Consider the following 11,173-nt stretch of genomic DNA (forward strand, 5'->3'; position numbering starts at 1 on the left):
AAAATTATTTTACCAAGAGGCTAAGCCTTTTCGAAGGACAATCATTGGGGTAATCGAGATAACTAAAATATCTTGATAAACAGTTCATATAATTGTGGGAGTAATGTTGCAGTTGTTTAGATATACCATATAAAAATACCGTATGTTCAATGCCTTCCTATTAAATAATTTAGTATGTCCTAAAAATCCTTTAAATTTTGTTTATTACCAGACTCGATTTTGAATTGGGACAGTTTTATAACACACTCTACCTATAGGGATTTTAAAATTATTTTACCAAGAGGCTAAGCCTTTTCGAAGGGTAATGATTGGGATAATCGGGATAAATAAAACCTATTGTTAAAGAGTTCATAGAATTGTGGGTCATGTTGATGTTGCTTAGATAAACCATAAAAAAATACCGTATGTTCAATGCCTACCTATAAAGTAAATTAATATGTCCTAAAAATCATACCTTTTAAGATGCTTCAACTTTTTGCTTATTATGTGACGAGATTTTGAACTGGGAATGTTTTATAAGACATCCTACCTATATGGAAATTAAGTTTATTTTACCAAGAGGCTAAGCCTTTTCGAAGGATAATCATTGGGGTAATTGGGATAAATAAAATATCTTGTTAAAGAGTTAATATAATTGTGGGAGTAATGTTGCAGTTGTTTAGATATACCATATAAAAATTCCGTATGTTCAATGCCTATTATTTATTTTAGTATGCCCTAAAAATCCCATCCTTCGCGTTGCTTTAACTTTTGTTTATTACGAGACTCTATTTGAATTGGGACAGTTTTATAAAACACCCTACCTATAGGGATTATAAGTATATTTTACCAAGAGGCTAAGCCTTTTCGAAGGATAATCATTGGGGTAATCGGGATAAATAAAACCTATTGTTAAGGACTTCATAGAATTGTGGGTCATGATTATGTGGCTGTTGCTTAGATAAACCATAAAAAAATACCGTATGTTCAATGCCTACCTATTAAGTAAATTAATATGTCCTTAAAATCATACCTTTTAAGATGCTTCAACTTTTTGCTTATTATGTGACGAGATTTTGAAGTGGGACAGTTTTATAACACATCCTACCTATATGGGAATTAAGTTTATTTTACCAAGAGGCTAAGCCTTTTCGAAAGATAATGATTGGGGTAATCGGGATAAATAAAATATTTTGTTAAAGAGTTCATATAATTGTGGGAGTAATGTTGCAGTTGTTTAGATATACCATATAAAAATATCGTATGTTCAATGCCTTCCTGTTAAATAATTTAGTATGTCCTAAAAATCCTATCCTTCGCGTTGCTTTAAATTTTGTTTATTACCAGACTCGATTTTGAATTGGGACAGTTTTATAACACACCCTACCTATAGGGATTTTAAAATTATTTTACCAAGAGGCTAAGCCTTTTCGAAGGGTAATGATTGGGATAATCGGGATAAATAAAACCTATTGTTAAAGAGTTCATATAATTGTTGGTCATGTTCATGTTGCTTAGATAACCATATAAAAAATACCGTATGTTCAATGCCTACCTATTAAGCAAATTAATATGTCCTAAAAATCATACCTTTTAAAATGCTTTAACTTTATGCTTATTATGTGACGAGTTTTTGAAGTGGGAATGTTTTATAAGACATCCTACCTATATGGAAATTAAGTTTATTTTACCAAGAGGCTAAGCCTTTTCGAAGGATAATCATTGGGGTAATTGGGATAAATAAAATATATTGTTAAAGAGTTCATATAATTGTGGGAGTAATGTTGCAGTTGTTTAGATATACCATATAAAAATACCGTATGTTCAATGCCTTCCTATTAAATAATTTAGTATGTCCTAAAAATCATATCCTTCGCGTTGCTTTAAATTTTTATTAAATATTTTATATTTTATTACCAGACTCGATTTTGAATTGGGACAGTTTTATAACACACCCTACCTATAGGGATTATAAGTTTATTTTACCAAGAGGCTAAGCCTTTTCGAAGGATACTCATTGGGGTAATCGGGATAAATAAAACCTATTGTTAAGGACTTCATAGAATTGTGGGTCATGATAATGTGGCTGTTGCTTAGATAAACCATAAAAAAATACCGTATGTTCAATGCCTACTTATTAAGTAAATTAATATGTCCTAAAAATCATACCTTTTAAGATGCTTCAACTTTTTGCTTATTATGTGACGAGATTTTGAAGTGGGACAGTTTTATAACACATCCTACCTATATGGGAATTAAGTTTATTTTACCAAGAGGCTAAGCCTTTTCGAAGGATAATGATTGGGGTAATCGGGATAAATAAAATATCTTGTTAAAGAGTTCATATAATTGTGGGAGTAATGTTGCAGTTGTTTAGATATACCATATAAAAATACAGTATGTTCAATGCCTTCCTATTAAATAATTTAGTATGTCCTAAAAATCCTATCCTTAGCGTTGCTTTAAATTTTGTTTATTACCAGACTCGATTTTGAATTGGGACAGTTTTATAACACACTCTACCTATAGGGATTTTAAAATTATTTTACCAAGAGGCTAAGCCTTTTCGAAGGGTAATGATTGGGATAATCGGGATAAATAAAACCTATTGTTAAAGAGTTCATATAATTGTGGGTCATGTTCATGTTGCTTAGATAACCATATAAAAAATACCGTATGTTCAATGCCTACCTATTAAGTAAATTAATATGTCCTAAAAAGCATACCTTTTAAAATGCTTTAACTTTATGCTTATTATGTGACGAGATTTTGAACTGGGAATGTTTTATAAGACATCCTACCTATATGGAAATTAAGTTTATTTTACCAAGAGGCTAAGCCTTTTCGAAGGATAATCATTGGGGTAATTGGGATAAATAAAATATCTTGTTAAAGAGTTAATATAATTGTGGGAGTAATGTTGCAGTTGTTTAGATATACCATATAAAAATTCCGTATGTTCAATGCCTATTATTTATTTTAGTATGCCCTAAAAATCCCATCCTTCGCGTTGCTTTAACTTTTGTTTATTACGAGACTCTATTTGAATTGGGGCAGTTTTATAACACACCCTACCTATAGGGATTATAAGTATATTTTACCAAGAGGCTAAGCCTTTTCGAAGGATAATCATTGGGGTAATCGGGATAAATAAAACCTATTGTTAAGGACTTCATAGAATTGTGGGTCATGATTATGTGGCTGTTGCTTAAATAAACCATAAAAAAATACCGTATGTTCAATGCCTACCTATTAAGTAAATTAATATGTCCTAAGAATCATACCTTTTAAGATGCTTTAACTTTATGCTTATTATGTGACGAGATTTTGAAGTGGGACAGTTTTATAACACATCCTACCTATATGGGAATTAAGTTTATTTTACCAAGAGGCTAAGCCTTTTCGAAGGATAATCATTGGGGTAATCGGGATAAATAAAATATCTTGTTAAAGAGTTTATATAATTGTGGGAGTAATGTTGCAGTTGCTTAGATATACCATATAAAAACTCCGTATGTTCAATGCCTTCCTATTAAATAATTTAGTATGTCCTAAAAATCCTATCCTTCGCGTTGCTTTAAATTTTGTTTATTACCAGACTCGATTTTGAATTGGGACAGTTTTATAACACACTCTACCTATTGCGATTTTAAAATTATTTTACCAAGAGGCTAAGCCTTTTCGAAGGGTAATGATTGGGATAATCGGGATAAATAAAACCTATTGTTAAAGAGTTCATATAATTGTGGGTCATGTTCATGTTGCTTAGATAACCATATAAAGAATACCGTATGTTCAATGCCTACCTATTAAGTAAATTAATATGTCCTAAAAATCATACCTTTTAAAATGCTTTAACTTTATGCTTATTATGTGACGAGATTTTGAACTGGGAATGTTTTATAAGACATCCTACCTATATGGAAATTAAGTTTATTTTACCAAGAGGCTAAGCCTTTTCGAAGGATAATCATTGGGGTAATTGGGATAAATAAAATATCTTGTTAAAGAGTTAATATAATTGTGGGAGTAATGTTGCAGTTGTTTAGATATACCATATAAAAATTCCGTATGTTCAATGCCTATTATTTATTTTAGTATGCCCTAAAAATCCCATCCTTCGCGTTGCTTTAACTTTTGTTTATTACGAGACTCTATTTGAATTGGGACAGTTTTATAACACACCCTACCTATAGGGATTATAAGTATATTTTACCAAGAGGCTAAGCCTTTTCGAAGGATAATCATTGGGGTAATCGGGATAAATAAAACCTATTGTTAAGGACTTCATAGAATTGTGGGTCATGATTATGTGGCTGTTGCTTAGATAAACCATAAAAAAATACCGTATGTTCAATGCCTACCTATTAAGTAAATTAATATGTCCTAAGAATCATACCTTTTAAGATGCTTTAACTTTATGCTTATTATGTGACGAGATTTTGAAGTGGGACAGTTTTATAAGATATCCTACCTATGTGGAAATTAAATTTGTTTTACCAAGAGGCTAAGCCTTTTCGAAGGATAATCATTGGGGTAATCGGGATAAATAAAATATCTTGTTAAAGAGTTTATATAATTGTGGGAGTAATGTTGCAGTTGCTTAGATATACCATATAAAAACTCCGTATGTTCAATGCCTTCCTTATAAATAATTTAGTATGTCCTAAAAATCCTATCCTTCGCGTTGCTTTAAATTTTGTTTATTACCAGACTCGATTTTGAATTGGGACAGTTTTATAACACACTCTACCTATAGGGATTTTAAAATTATTTTACCAAGAGGCTAAGCCTTTTCGAAGGGTAATGATTGGGATAATCGGGATAAATAAAACCTATTGTTAAAGAGTTCATATAATTGTTGGTCATGTTCATGTTGCTTAGATAACCATATAAAAAATACCGTATGTTCAATGCCTACCTATTAAGTAAATTAATATGTCCTAAAAATCATACCTTTTAAGATGCTTCAACTTTTTGCTTATTATGTGACGAGATTTTGAAGTGGGACAGTTTTATAACACATCCTACCTATATGGGAATTAAGTTTATTTTACCAAGAGGCTAAGCCTTTTCGAAGGATAATCATTGGGGTAATTGGGATAAATAAAATATCTTGTTAAAGAGTTAATATAATTGTGGGAGTAATGTTGCAGTTGTTTAGATATACCATATAAAAATTCCGTATGTTCAATGCCTATTATTTATTTTAGTATGCCCTAAAAATCCCATCCTTCGCGTTGCTTTAACTTTTGTTTATTACGAGACTCTATTTGAATTGGGGCAGTTTTATAACACACCCTACCTATAGGGATTATAAGTATATTTTACCAAGAGGCTAAGCCTTTTCGAAGGATAATCATTGGGGTAATTGGGATAAATAAAATATCTTGTTAAAGAGTTAATATAATTGTGGGAGTAATGTTGCAGTTGTTTAGATATACCATATAAAAATTCCGTATGTTCAATGCCTATTATTTATTTTAGTATGCCCTAAAAATCCCATCCTTCGCGTTGCTTTAACTTTTGTTTATTACGAGACTCTATTTGAATTGGGACAGTTTTATAACACACCCTACCTATAGGGATTATAAGTATATTTTACCAAGAGGCTAAGCCTTTTCGAAGGATAATCATTGGGGTAATCGGGATAAATAAAACCTATTGTTAAGGACTTCATAGAATTGTGGGTCATGATAATGTGGCTGTTGCTTAGATAAACCATAAAAAAATACCGTATGTTCAATGCCTACTTATTAAGTAAATTAATATGTCCTAAAAATCATACCTTTTAAGATGCTTCAACTTTTTGCTTATTATGTGACGAGATTTTGAAGTGGGACAGTTTTATAACACATCCTACCTATATGGGAATTAAGTTTATTTTACCAAGAGGCTAAGCCTTTTCGAAGGATAATGATTGGGGTAATCGGGATAAATAAAATATCTTGTTAAAGAGTTCATATAATTGTGGGAGTAATGTTGCAGTTGTTTAGATATACCATATAAAAATACCGTATGTTCAATGCCTTCCTATTAAATAATTTAGTATGTCCTAAAAATCCTATTCTTAGCGTTGCTTTAAATTTCGTTTATTACCAGACTCGATTTTGAATTGGGACAGTTTTATAACACACTCTACCTATAGGGATTTTAAAATTATTTTACCAAGAGGCTAAGCCTTTTCGAAGGGTAATGATTGGGATAATCGGGATAAATAAAACCTATTGTTAAAGAGTTCATATAATTGTGGGTCATGTTCATGTTGCTTAGATAACCATATAAAAAATACCGTATGTTCAATGCCTACCTATTAAGTAAATTAATATGTCCTAAAAAGCATACCTTTTAAAATGCTTTAACTTTATGCTTATTATGTGACGAGATTTTGAACTGGGAATGTTTTATAAGACATCCTACCTATATGGAAATTAAGTTTATTTTACCAAGAGGCTAAGCCTTTTCGAAGGATAATCATTGGGGTAATTGGGATAAATAAAATATCTTGTTAAAGAGTTAATATAATTGTGGGAGTAATGTTGCAGTTGTTTAGATATACCATATAAAAATTCCGTATGTTCAATGCCTATTATTTATTTTAGTATGCCCTAAAAATCCCATCCTTCGCGTTGCTTTAACTTTTGTTTATTACGAGACTCTATTTGAATTGGGGCAGTTTTATAACACACCCTACCTATAGGGATTATAAGTATATTTTACCAAGAGGCTAAGCCTTTTCGAAGGATAATCATTGGGGTAATCGGGATAAATAAAACCTATTGTTAAGGACTTCATAGAATTGTGGGTCATGATTATGTGGCTGTTGCTTAAATAAACCATAAAAAAATACCGTATGTTCAATGCCTACCTATTAAGTAAATTAATATGTCCTAAGAATCATACCTTTTAAGATGCTTTAACTTTATGCTTATTATGTGACGAGATTTTGAAGTGGGACAGTTTTATAACACATCCTACCTATATGGGAATTAAGTTTATTTTACCAAGAGGCTAAGCCTTTTCGAAGGATAATCATTGGGGTAATCGGGATAAATAAAATATCTTGTTAAAGAGTTTATATAATTGTGGGAGTAATGTTGCAGTTGCTTAGATATACCATATAAAAACTCCGTATGTTCAATGCCTTCCTATTAAATAATTTAGTATGTCCTAAAAATCCTATCCTTCGCGTTGCTTTAAATTTTGTTTATTACCAGACTCGATTTTGAATTGGGACAGTTTTATAACACACTCTACCTATTGGGATTTTAAAATTATTTTACCAAGAGGCTAAGCCTTTTCGAAGGGTAATGATTGGGATAATCGGGATAAATAAAACCTATTGTTAAAGAGTTCATATAATTGTGGGTCATGTTCATGTTGCTTAGATAACCATATAAAGAATACCGTATGTTCAATGCCTACCTATTAAGTAAATTAATATGTCCTAAAAATCATACCTTTTAAAATGCTTTAACTTTATGCTTATTATGTGACGAGATTTTGAACTGGGAATGTTTTATAAGACATCCTACCTATATGGAAATTAAGTTTATTTTACCAAGAGGCTAAGCCTTTTCGAAGGATAATCATTGGGGTAATTGGGATAAATAAAATATCTTGTTAAAGAGTTAATATAATTGTGGGAGTAATGTTGCAGTTGTTTAGATATACCATATAAAAATTCCGTATGTTCAATGCCTATTATTTATTTTAGTATGCCCTAAAAATCCCATCCTTCGCGTTGCTTTAACTTTTGTTTATTACGAGACTCTATTTGAATTGGGACAGTTTTATAACACACCCTACCTATAGGGATTATAAGTATATTTTACCAAGAGGCTAAGCCTTTTCGAAGGATAATCATTGGGGTAATCGGGATAAATAAAACCTATTGTTAAGGACTTCATAGAATTGTGGGTCATGATTATGTGGCTGTTGCTTAGATAAACCATAAAAAAATACCGTATGTTCAATGCCTACCTATTAAGTAAATTAATATGTCCTAAGAATCATACCTTTTAAGATGCTTTAACTTTATGCTTATTATGTGACGAGATTTTGAAGTGGGACAGTTTTATAAGATATCCTACCTATGTGGAAATTAAATTTGTTTTACCAAGAGGCTAAGCCTTTTCGAAGGATAATGATTGGGGTAATCGGGATAAATAAAATATCTTGTTAAAGAGTTCATATAATTGTGGGAGTAATGTTGCAGTTGTTTAGATATACCATATAAAAATACCGTATGTTCAATGCCTTCCTATTAAATAATTTAGTATGTCCTAAAAATCCTATCCTTAGCGTTGCTTTAAATTTTGTTTATTACCAGACTCGATTTTGAATTGGGACAGTTTTATAACACACTCTACCTATAGGGATTTTAAAATTATTTTACCAAGAGGCTAAGCCTTTTCGAAGGGTAATGATTGGGATAATCGGGATAAATAAAACCTATTGTTAAAGAGTTCATATAATTGTGGGTCATGTTCATGTTGCTTAGATAACCATATAAAAAATACCGTATGTTCAATGCCTACCTATTAAGTAAATTAATATGTCCTAAAAAGCATACCTTTTAAAATGCTTTAACTTTATGCTTATTATGTGACGAGATTTTGAACTGGGAATGTTTTATAAGACATCCTACCTATATGGAAATTAAGTTTATTTTACCAAGAGGCTAAGCATTTTCGAAGGATAATCATTGGGGTAATTGGGATAAATAAAATATCTTGTTAAAGAGTTAATATAATTGTGGGAGTAATGTTGCAGTTGTTTAGATATACCATATAAAAATTCCGTATGTTCAATGCCTATTATTTATTTTAGTATGCCCTAAAAATCCCATCCTTCGCGTTGCTTTAACTTTTGTTTATTACGAGACTCTATTTGAATTGGGGCAGTTTTATAACACACCCTACCTATAGGGATTATAAGTATATTTTACCAAGAGGCTAAGCCTTTTCGAAGGATAATCATTGGGGTAATCGGGATAAATAAAACCTATTGTTAAGGACTTCATAGAATTGTGGGTCATGATTATGTGGCTGTTGCTTAAATAAACCATAAAAAAATACCGTATGTTCAATGCCTACCTATTAAGTAAATTAATATGTCCTAAGAATCATACCTTTTAAGATGCTTTAACTTTATGCTTATTATGTGACGAGATTTTGAAGTGGGACAGTTTTATAACACATCCTACCTATATGGGAATTAAGTTTATTTTACCAAGAGGCTAAGCCTTTTCGAAGGATAATCATTGGGGTAATCGGGATAAATAAAATATCTTGTTAAAGAGTTTATATAATTGTGGGAGTAATGTTGCAGTTGCTTAGATATACCATATAAAAACTCCGTATGTTCAATGCCTTCCTATTAAATAATTTAGTATGTCCTAAAAATCCTATCCTTCGCGTTGCTTTAAATTTTTATTAAATATTTTATATTTTATTACCAGACTCGATTTTGAATTGGAACAGTTTTATAACACACCCTACCTATAGGGATTATAAGTTTATTTTACCAAGAGGCTAAGCCTTTTCGAAGGATAATCATTGGGGTAATCGGGATAAATAAAACCTATTGTTAAGGACTTCATAGAATTGTGGGTCATGATTATGTGGCTGTTGCTTAGATAAACCATAAAAAAATACCGTATGTTCAATGCCTACCTATTAAGTAAATTAATATGTCCTAAGAATCATACCTTTTAAGATGCTTTAACTTTATGCTTATTATGTGACGAGATTTTGAAGTGGGACAGTTTTATAACACATCCTACCTATATGGAAATTAAATTTGTTTTACCAAGAGGCTAAGCCTTTTCGAAGGATAATCATTGGAGTAATCGGGATAAATAAAATATCTTGTTAAAGAGTTCATATAATTGTGGTTGTAATGTTGCAGTTGTTTAGATATACCATATAAAAATACTGTTGTTCAATGCCTACTTATTGAGTAAATGAATATGTCCTATAAATCAGACCTTTGAGGATGCTTAAACTTTTTGTTTATGTGACGAGATTTTGAATTTGGATAGTTTGATATCACACCCTACCTATAGGGAATTTAAACCCTTTCGAAGAATAATCATTGGGGTAGTCGAGATAAATCATACCCATTATTTAACAGTTTATATAATTGTGGGTCATGTTGCAGTTGCTAGGATATACCATATAAAAATACCGTATGTTCAATGCCTACCTATTAAGTAAATGAATATGTCCTAAAAATCAGACTTTTTATGATGCTTCAGCTTTTTGTTTATTATGTGACGAGATTTTGAATTTGGATAGTTTGATATCACACCCTACCTATAGGGATTTTAAGTTTATTTTACCAAGAGGCTAAGCCTTTTCGAAGAATAATCATTGGGGTAGTCGAGATAAATCATACCCATTATTTAACAGTTTATATAATTGTGGGTCATGTTGCAGTTGCTAGGATATACCATATAAAAATACCGATTGTTCAATGCCTACCTATTAAGTAAATTTATATGTCCTAAAAATCAGACCTTTTAAGATGCTTCAACTTTTTGTTTATTATGTGACGAGATTTTGAATTGGGATAGTTTGATATCACAATCCTACCTTTTAAGATGCTTCAACTTTATGCTTATTATGTGACGAGATTTTGAAGTGGGACAGTTTTATAAGATATCCTACCTATATGGAAATTAAATTTGTTTTACCAAGAGGCTAAGCCTTTTCGAAGGATAATCATTGGGGTAATCGGGATAAATAAAATATCTTGTTAAAGAGTTTATATAATTGTGGGTCATGTTGCAGTTGCTAGGGTATACCATATAAAAATACCGATTGTTCAATGCCTACCTATTAAGTAAATTTATATGTCCTAAAAATCAGACCTTTTAAGATGCTTCAACTTTTTATTTATTATGTGACGAGATTTTGAATTGGGATAGTTTGATATCACAATCCTACCTTTTAAGATGCTTCAACTTTATGCTTATTAAGTGACGAGATTTTGAAGTGGGACAGTTTTATAAGACATCCTACCTATATGGAAATTAAATTTGTTTTACCAAGAGGCTAAGCCTTTTCGAAGGATAATTATTGGGGTAATCGGGATAAATAAAATATCTTGTTAAAGAGTTCATATAATTGTGGTTGTAATGTTGCAGTTGTTTAGATATACCATATAAAAATACTGTTGTTCAATGCCT

General features: G+C 31.0%; 1 long non-coding RNA gene across 1 annotated transcript; it reads right to left on the bottom strand.

Moving 5' to 3' along the window:
- Nucleotides 1-5,196: 5,196 nt before the first annotated feature.
- On the bottom strand, nucleotides 5,197-10,732 carry LOC116801426. Its single transcript, XR_004362007.1, has 2 exons — nucleotides 10,578-10,732; nucleotides 5,197-5,767 (listed from the first exon to the last, which is right to left on the bottom strand). It is a non-coding gene; the product is annotated as an uncharacterized LOC116801426 (long non-coding RNA).
- Between the last annotated feature and the right edge of the window lie 441 nt (nucleotides 10,733-11,173).

Source organism: Drosophila sechellia, chromosome 3R (genome assembly GCF_004382195.2).
Source record: "Drosophila sechellia strain sech25 chromosome 3R, ASM438219v1, whole genome shotgun sequence".
Taxonomy (NCBI): Eukaryota; Metazoa; Arthropoda; class Insecta; order Diptera; family Drosophilidae; genus Drosophila; species Drosophila sechellia.